At 49.9% G+C, this 9,285-nt stretch overlaps 1 protein-coding gene across 1 annotated transcript in view; it reads right to left on the reverse strand.

Annotated features, from left to right (window-relative positions):
- LOC120982986 (myb-related transcription factor, partner of profilin-like) overlaps window positions 1–7,496 on the reverse strand; it is a 95,872-nt gene extending 88,376 nt beyond the window's left edge. The window contains exon 1 of the mRNA XM_040413096.1: window positions 7,434–7,496. The gene's annotated coding sequence lies outside the window, so the exon portion shown is untranslated. The remainder of the gene's footprint in view (window positions 1–7,433) is intronic.
- Window positions 7,497–9,285: the final 1,789 nt, after the last annotated feature.

Here is a 9,285-nt window from a genome sequence, read left to right on the forward strand (position 1 = left end):
CCATTTAAGAATTTTTTCCAAATGTATTACATATGGCCCAGGTTATTGGTTTGCGGCTCTTTTGTAATGTAGATATTACCTTGTCTGATAGGCCCTTTCCCCTCTGTGTCTGCCTCTCAGGATCCAGGCTGTTAACTTCAGTTTCCCGATGTTCGGGTGTTCCAGAGGACCATGAAGAAGAAAGTCTTGTCTTTTTGGAAGGAGAATCGGTTCTCGAATCGATATCTCTTCCAGCACTGTAAACCAGGCTCTCTTGGGCCAGTTTGGTGCAATTAGGATTAGCGTTGTTGAACTCATCCTTAATTTTCTTAAAACTGCCAGAATCAGGGGTAATGAAGGAAAGGCATATGCTAGCTCCATATTACACTCCTGAGCTAGAGCATCTACTCCCAATGAATGATCTCTTGGATTGAGAGAGAAGAAACAATCCAGCTGGGAATTCTCTTTTGACGCAAAAAGGTCTATATGTGGGCGGCCCCATCTGTGACAAATCAGATGAAATACATCTCTGTTGAGTCTCCATTCCCCTGGGTTGAGTCTGTGTCGACTTAGGAAGTCTGCCATGGAGTGGAGTGCTCCTTTTAGATGAATGTCTGAGATGGAAAGGATTCTCTTTTAGGCCCACGTAAATATCTACTATGTCAGCTTTTGAAGGAGAGGATTCCTTGTCCCTCCTTGGCGCTTCAAGTAGCAAATCGTGTTCATATTGTCTGACAGAATTTTTATATGATTGCCCCGAAGTAAACGTTCTGCTGTCTTCACCGTTTCCAGTACTGCCTTCAATTCTCTGAAATTTGAGGATCTCCGACTGTCCAGAAGGGACCATTCTCCTTGAAAGAAGTGACCTTCCAGGTGGGCTCCCCAGCCGCTCTGGCTCGCATCTGTGGTAATCACTATAGCCGGTGACATGTTCCAGGGAGTCCCTTTTCCTAGGTTTTCCGGGTTCGTCCACCAGGACAGGGAGTTTAACACTTCCTTTGGTAGGACTATTTTTGAGTTGAGGGAGTGGTGGTCTCTGTCCCAGGATGAGAGCACCGTGTCCTGTAAGGCTCTTGAGTGGTACTGGGCCGAAGGCACGATTGATATGTAAGAAGTCATCAAACCTAGAATCTGCATAGTCTCTCGTAAGGTATGGTTTCCCTTCTTTCTGAAGGATTTTATTCATTTTATTATCATTTCCTGTTTTTCTTCTGAAAGGAAGGAGTGTTGTTCTAATGTGTCTAGAACCGTCCCCAAGAATTTCTTCTTGGTGTCCGGGTACAGGTCCGATTTTTTGTAGTTTACAATCCAACCCAGGTTTTTGAATAGGGCTAAGGTCTGTTGAATATGGTCTTCCAGGCTCTGTCTTGATTCTGCACTGAGAAGAAAATAGTCTAGGTACGGTATTATTTATTTGCTACTGTCTTAGGTAGGCCATAACTTCTGAGATCACCTTCGTGCATATGTGTGGAGCGGAGGATATTCCAAACGGCAGGCACTGAAACTGGTAATGGAAAACTTCTGTTTGGTTTTTGATTGCGAATCTTAGATATTGTTGGTGCTGAGGATGTATTGGGATGTGGTAGTAGACATCCTTCAGGTCTATGGTACATAAGAATGCCCCTGGACTTATTAGTGGGATTGTTGATCTAATAGATTCCATTTTGAATCTGTGGTACACTACCCTTTTCTTTAGGAGATTCAGGTTGATGATTGTCCTGAAAGATCCGTCTGGTTTCTTCGTAAGAAACAGCTTTGAGTAGTGACCCGTGAACTTCTGCGAGTGAGGTACCCGAGTTATCGCACTCAGATCTACTCGTTTTTGGATAATCTGTCAAGAGTTGATACTGTTGGGTAGCGGATTGAAATTCTGTGACTTGAAATTTCTGGGGACGAGCACAACGAAACTAGATTTTGAATCCTTCTTGAATGGAATCTAGGATCCACTGGTTCTGGGTGACTTGCTTCCAAGTTTGCCAGAAATAACGGAGTCTTCCCCCTACCGGCTTGGCGTCATTGTTTCCCTGTGTTTGGGTTGAAGAGGAAGCCTCTTTCCCTTCCTCCTTTTGGGTAGCTCCATCTACCCGTCTTGCCTTTCCCTCTTGGTATTGTACTTGAGAATTGTTTAGAGGGCCTCCGAAAGGGCTGAGTCTTTTTAGGTTTTCTTCTGAAAAGCCTTTTTTTCCTATCGGCTGCACTTTCCAGGATAGAGTCCAAGACTGGCCAGAACAAGTAGAAACCGGAAAAGGGGATTGCACACAGTTTATTTTTGGAAGCCATATCTCCAGTCCATGACTTCAGCCAAAGCACCCGCCATGCCGTGTTTGTTAGAGTGCCATTCCTTGCTGCAAACCGGATGGATTCAGCTGAGGCGTCAGCCATGAAGGATGTGGCCATCTTTAGTAATGGAAGAGAGTCCAAGATTTCTTCCGCAGACGTTTTTATCCTGAGGTGGTTCTCTACTTGATCCAGCCCCAGGACCATCCCTCTGGCTACCGAGGTGGCAGCGATATTTGCATGCTCTCTTTAATAACCCATCTATTTTCCGATCCATCAAATCTTTTAATTGTGATGAATCTTCAAATAGGATAGTGGTTCTTTTCACCACCTTTGCCACTTGAACGTCCACCTTCGGGATTTCTTCCCACAGTTTTATTTCTTCTGGGTCAAAGAGAAGTCTGCTTTTAAATTCTCGCGGAACATATAATTTATTTTTCGCTTCCTCCCATTCTTCTTTAATTAAATCTTTTAGGTTTGTATTTACAGGGAAAAGTTTCCTCTTTTTTGCTCTCAGGCCCCCAAACGTTTCGTCCTGTATGGTGCGAGCCTGTTCTTCCTCTTCGACTGCCATTGTCTGTCTTATGGCGGTTAGGAGAGGATCTAGATCCTCGCTGGAGAATAAGTACTTCCTCGGTTCGTCGGAAGGGGGAAGATCGTCCTCCATGTCATCGGAATAGTATAACCCCTCTTCCTCTGAATAGGAATCTATTTGGACACTTGACCGTTTAGCAGGTGGGGGGGAAGGGACTATCGGAGGGATGTGGCTTAGACTTGCTGCCTGGACCTCTTCCGTTACTATGGCTTTCAAATCCGATAAAAAGGAAGGTTGTTCTTCTTTTAGGATTTTTGCCAGGCAGTCCGTACATAGCGATTTTTCATATATCTTCGGCAATTTCTTTGTGCAGGTTGCACTTTTTTTATTTCTTTTTTGAGTCTCCAAGGGACTTGTGTCCGGTCTCTTTCTCAGCCTTGGTGGAAGGGTAGAGAGAAAGAGCCAAAATACGGCATTGCCTTACAAAAAACCATGCGGGTATTAGAAAGGCAAGTAAACACTTACAGTGGGATGCGAAAGTTTGGGCAACCTTGTTAATCGTCATGATTTTCCTGTATAAATCGTTGGTTGTTACGATAAAAAAATGTCAGTTAAATATATCATATAGGAGACACACACAGTGATATTTGAGAAGTGAAATGAAGTTTATTGGATTTACAGAAAGTGTGCTATAATTGTTTAAACAAAATTAGGCAGGTGCATAAATTTGGACACTGTTGTCATTTTATTGATTCCAAAACCTTTAGAACTAATTATTGGAACTCAAATTGGCTTGGTAAGCTCAGTGACCCGTGACCTACATACACAGGTGAATCAAATTATGAGAAAGAGTATTTAAGGGGGTCAATTGTAAGTTTCCCTCCTCTTTTAATTTTCTCTGAAGAGTAGCAACATGGGGGTCTCAAAACAACTTTCAAATGACAAAGATTGTTCACCATCATGGTTTAGGGGAAGGATACAGAAAGCTATCTTAGAGATTTCAGCTTCTGTTTCCACAGTTAGGAACATATTGAGGAAATGGAAGACCACAGGCTCAGTTCAAGTTAAGGCTCGAAGTGGCAGACCAAGAAAAATCTCGGATAGACAGAAGCGACGAATGGTGAGAACAGTCAGAGTCAACCCACAGACCAGCACCAAAGACCTACAACATCATCTTGCTGCAGATGGAGTCACTGTGCATCGTCCAACCATTCGGAGCACTTTACACAAGGAGATGCTGTATGCGAGAGTGATGCAGAGGAAGCCTTTTCTCCGCCCACAGCACAAAAAGTGCCGCTTGAGGTGGGCTAAAGCACATTTGGACAAGCCAGCTTCATTTTGGAATAAGGTGCTGTGGACTGATGAAACTAAAATTGAGTTATTTGGCCATAACAAGGGGAGTTATGCATGGAGGGAAAAGAACACAGCATTCCAAGAAAAACACCTGCTACCTACAGTAAAATATGGTGGTGGTTCCATCATGCTGTGGGGCTGTGTGGCCAGTGCAGGGACTGGGAATCTTGTCAAAGTTGAGGGACGCATGGATTCCACTTAGTATCAGCAGATTCTGGAGACCAATGTCCAGGAATCAGTGACAAAGCTGAAGCTGCGCCGAGGCTGGATCTTTCAACAAGACAACAACCCTAAACACTGCTCAAAATCCACTAAGGCATTTATGCAGAGGAACAAGTACAACGTTCTGGAATGGCCATCTCAGTCCCCAGACCTGAATATAATTGAAAATCTGTGGTGTGACTTAAAGAGAGCTGTCCATGCTCGGAAGCCATCAAACCTGAATGAACTAAAGATGTTTTGTAAAGAGGAAAGGTCCAAAATACCTTCAACCAGAATCCAGACTCTCATTGGAACCTACAGGAAGCGTTTAGAGGCTGTGATTTCTGCTAAACGAGGATCTTCTAAATATTGATTTCATTTCTTTTTTGTGGTGCCCAAATTTATGCACCTGCCTAATTTTGTTTAAACAATTATAGCACACTTTCTGTAAATCCAATAAACTTCATTTCACTTCTCAAATATCACTGTGTGTGTCTCCTATATGATATATTTAACTGACATTTTTTATCGTAACAACCAACGATTTATACAGGAAAATCATGACGATTAACAAGGTTGCCCAAACTTTCGCATCCCACTGTACATGACCCTGGACAGGGGAGTCTGTAACGGCGTCCTGTTTAATAGACATCTTGACCTCCATGATGCCTAGCAGCACAGACTACAACACGAATAAATAGACTTACCCCATTCGGTCCATCCCTCCCGTTGCAGCGCAGCTCCGCCTCCAAATTTTCGGGGAACTCATTCTAAAGAAGAGTCCACCCCCATGCGAGGCCCCCAGCATGTGTACGGGTGCTGCCATCTTCTCCCGGCCGTATGACGCGCACTTCCGGTCACGAGGTCCGTCGCATCAGGAGCCGCCGCTAAGCCCAGAGCTGCTCGGCGGGAGAAGCGGCATCAGCGATCCCGATATTGCGGCTTGGTTGGGTAAGGAGTCCAGGAGGTCCCGGATCCCAGGAAAGGCTATGGGGCCCTTCCCAGAGGGGTGCTAGCATAGGCCCTGAATGAGAGCTGAAGAGGAGAGGCGAGATCCCTTCGACCAGCCTCGGCCTCGTCAATAAGTTAAGCGTAGGACCCTCTCTGCTCCTATGGAGAGGGGGGTGGGGAGTGGCCTTTTAACCTCTCTGTCTAACCGCTTCCTGTCCCTACAGAGGCCAATGGGGACATCCTCCAGTGGGTGCCGTCATGGAGGGACGTCCTGCAAAACAAACATATTCCCTTCTTATAACTAAAACTCTTGCAAGCAGGCCCAGGGGTCGCTCCCCCTAACTGCATAGGTTCATCACCAGGCATTACCTCAGGAGTCTCTCCACCCAAGGTGTCGGAGGAAGCCGCCACGTTGTATGATAGCTCATCCTGAGAGTGAGGGACCTTAGATCTCTCTCAGGCGTCTATCCATACGTACAGCAAGGGACATGGCCGCTTCCAATGACTGAATTTTCGTGAAAAGCCAATGTGTCCTGTAGCCTCTCAGACAATCCCTGACAGAAGTGGCTACGGAGAGCAGGATCGTTCCACTCCGAATCCGTGGCCCATCTCCTAAATTCAGAGCAATAGGTCTCCGCAGAACGCTCTCCCTGCCGTAAACCACGTAACTTGGTCTCAGGCCAGGGAGATCCGATCCGGGTCATCAGAGATGAGACCTAGAGCTCTGAAAAATTCATCGACCGACCGGAGGGACTCTGACTCTCATTCCCTGATGAGAGCGGGCGTAACTTAAAGTACAACTTACACGACTCTCTGAACTGAATGAAGTCGTCACTCCCCCCGAAAACGTGTCCGGAAGAGCAACCTTCGGTCCAGGACCAGCCTGGTAAGTACTACTGACACCAGCAGCCTGTGATCCCTGGATCTGAGTGCGGAGGTCGGCTACCTCCAAAGACAGACCTTGCAATTGTCCAGCCAGTGCAGCGATAGGATCCATAGCCTCACTGACACACTGCGGCGGTGGATAATGTCACGGCGCGGGAAATACACTGAATACAGAAGTGAAAAGGTATTAGACCTGGAACCTATGGAAATGGTCACACCTAGTGAGTCCCTACGCCGAGCCCTGACTGCTATCAGTATGAACAGACCTTGATGGTAGGAATGTCCATACGCAGGAACCTAAGCCCAATCTCACCCTAACAGGGCCCTGCAGATAGTGTCAGGACACAGATGGCCTATTCCTCCCCAGATGAAGGACTAGGAGACCCCTCAGGCCTAATATCAGGAGGTAGGAGAAAACAACAGCGAAGATAAACGTAACTTCCAGAAGTATGAGGACGAGCAGGACCTCAGAGAGAACCTACACCAGGACCTCCGCAAACAAGGAGTCATCAACCGCATAGCATGACGGGTGACTAAAGAGAGGAGAAGGAATGACCACTGAAGCGTCACCTGAGACACGAGGTCGTCCCCAGCAACAACACAGAAAGGTGAAACCAAAGAGACGGTCAGTCACGTGCAGCCAGTCCCCGTCACAGGACCGTGACACCACTGTCAGACCGCCACCACCGGGAGAATATAGGATGGTTACCGCGTGTATATGTATTATTATCCGGCCGTTTATTATTTGGTGTGCGTACAGGAGGGTCACCGTGCGCACAGGAGGGTCACCGCGCACGCAGGAGGGTCACCGTGTGCACAGGAGGGTCACCGCGCGGGCAGAACGGTCACCGCGCGCACAGGAGGGTCACCGCGCATGCAGGACTGTCACCGCGCACGCAGGAGGGTCACCGTGTGCACAGGAGGGTCACCGCGCGGGCAGAACGGTCACCGCGCGCACAGGAGGGTCACCGCGCGCACAGGAGGGTCACCGCGCGCACAGGAGGGTCACCGCGCGCACAGGAGGGTCACCGCGTATGCAGGAGGGTCACCGTGTGCGCAGGACGGTCACCGCCCGCACAGGGGTGTATATATTCTAATCCCCGGGTGTTTATAGCATTTGGGGGCCATATCTGACGGTTACTAGATCTACAGGTCAGTCTCCGGCCGCGGACACCTCCCGCTGGGTAAGTCTCCGGGTACTTACTGTAGAGGAGGGGGCGGGGGCACACAGCAATGATTTGGGGGATTTTACCTTTTCGCAGCCGCTCCGGCTCCAGCTCCACCTCTTCCACTTCCTCCGCCGCCCACAGCGCATGCGCCGCCTTACGTCATCGTCAAGAACACGGCTGTACCTCAGCCTGCTGCGCCTAGAATCATAGGAGAGGTTCCCTCTGCGGCCACGAGATGGCGCCATCGTTCCCCTTACAAGTCTAGACTGATGGGAACTCTATAAACGCTGAGCACGAGCCACGCCCACTCCGCAGGAACACGTGCGGCGCGAGCTGCTGGGACAGAGCCGCAGTGCGCATGTGCAGCCCGCTGACCGCATCTAGCGCTCCTCTCTACAAGGGACCGTTCACACGTCAGTGATTGTGTCAAGACCGTGCAGGTGGCAGCAGACTGAGGAGGGCGGGGAGATACTCCAGGAGCTCACACGTCAGTGATTGTGAGCAGGTGGCAGCAGACTGAGGAGGGCGGGGAGATACTCCAGGAGCTCACACGTCAGTGATTGTGAGCAGGTGGCAGCAGACTGAGGAGGGTGGGGAGATACTCCAGGAGTTCACACGTCAGTGATTGTGAGCAGGTGGCAGCAGACTGAGGAGGGCGGGGAGATACTCCAGGAGTTCACACGTCAGTGATTGTGAGCAGGTGGCAGCAGACTGAGGAGGGTGGGGAGATACTCCAGGAGTTCACACGTCAGTGATTGTGAGCAGGTAGCAGCAGACTGAGGAGGGCGGGGAGATACTCCAGGAGTTCACAGGTCAGTGATTGTGAGCAGGTAGCAGCAGACTGAGGAGGGCGGGGAGATACTCCAGGAGCTCACAGGTCAATGATTGTGAGCAGGTGGCAGCAGACTGAGGAGGGCGGGGAGATACTCCAGGAGCTCACAGGTCAATGATTGTGAGCAGGTGGCAGCAGACTGAGGAGGGCGGGGAGATACTCCAGGAGTTCACACGTCAGTGATTGTGAGCAGGTGGCAGCACACTGAGGAGGGCGGGGAGATACTCCAGGAGTTCACACGTCAGTGATTGTGAGCAGGTGGCAGCAGACTGAGGAGGGCGGGGAGATACTCCAGGAGTTCACACATCAGTGATTGTGAGCAGGTGGCAGCAGACTGAGGAGGGCGGGGAGATACTCCAGGAGCTCACACGTCAGTGATTGTGAGCAGGTGGCAGCAGACTGAGGAGGGCGGGGAGATACTCCAGGAGTTCACACGTCAGTGATTGTGAGCAGGTGGCAGCAGACTGAGGAGGGCGGGGAGATACTCCAGGAGTTCACAGGTCAATGATTGTGAGCAGGTGGCAGCAGACTGAGGAGGGCGGGGAGATACTCCAGGAGCTCACACGTCAGTGATTGTGAGCAGGTGGCAGCAGACTGAGGAGGGCGGGGAGATACTCCAGGAGTTCACACGCCAGTGATTGTGAGCAGGTGGCAGCAGACTGAGGAGGGCGGCGAGATACTCCAGGAGCTCACACGTCAGTGATTGTGAGCAGGTAGCAGCAGACTGAGGAGGGCGGGGAGATACTCCGGGAGTTCACACGTCAGTGATTGTGAGCAGGTGGCAGCAGACTGAGGAGGGCGGGGAGATACTCCAGGAGTTCACACGTCAGTGATTGTGAGCAGGTGGCAGCAGACTGAGGAGGGCGGGGAGATACTCCAGGAGCTCACACGTCAGTGATTGTGAGCAGGTGGCAGCAGACTGAGGATGGCGGGGAGATACTCCAGGAGTTCACACGTCAGTGATTGTGAGCAGGTGGCAGCAGACTGAGGAGGGCGGGGAGATACTCCAGGAGCTCACACGTCAGTGATTGTGAGCAGGTAGCAGCAGACTGAGGAGGGCGGGGAGATACTCCAGGAGCTCACACGTCAGTGATTGTGAGCAG

This window comes from Bufo bufo (assembly GCF_905171765.1).
Source record: "Bufo bufo chromosome 8 unlocalized genomic scaffold, aBufBuf1.1 SUPER_8_unloc_2, whole genome shotgun sequence".
Lineage (NCBI taxonomy): Eukaryota > Metazoa > Chordata > Amphibia > Anura > Bufonidae > Bufo > Bufo bufo.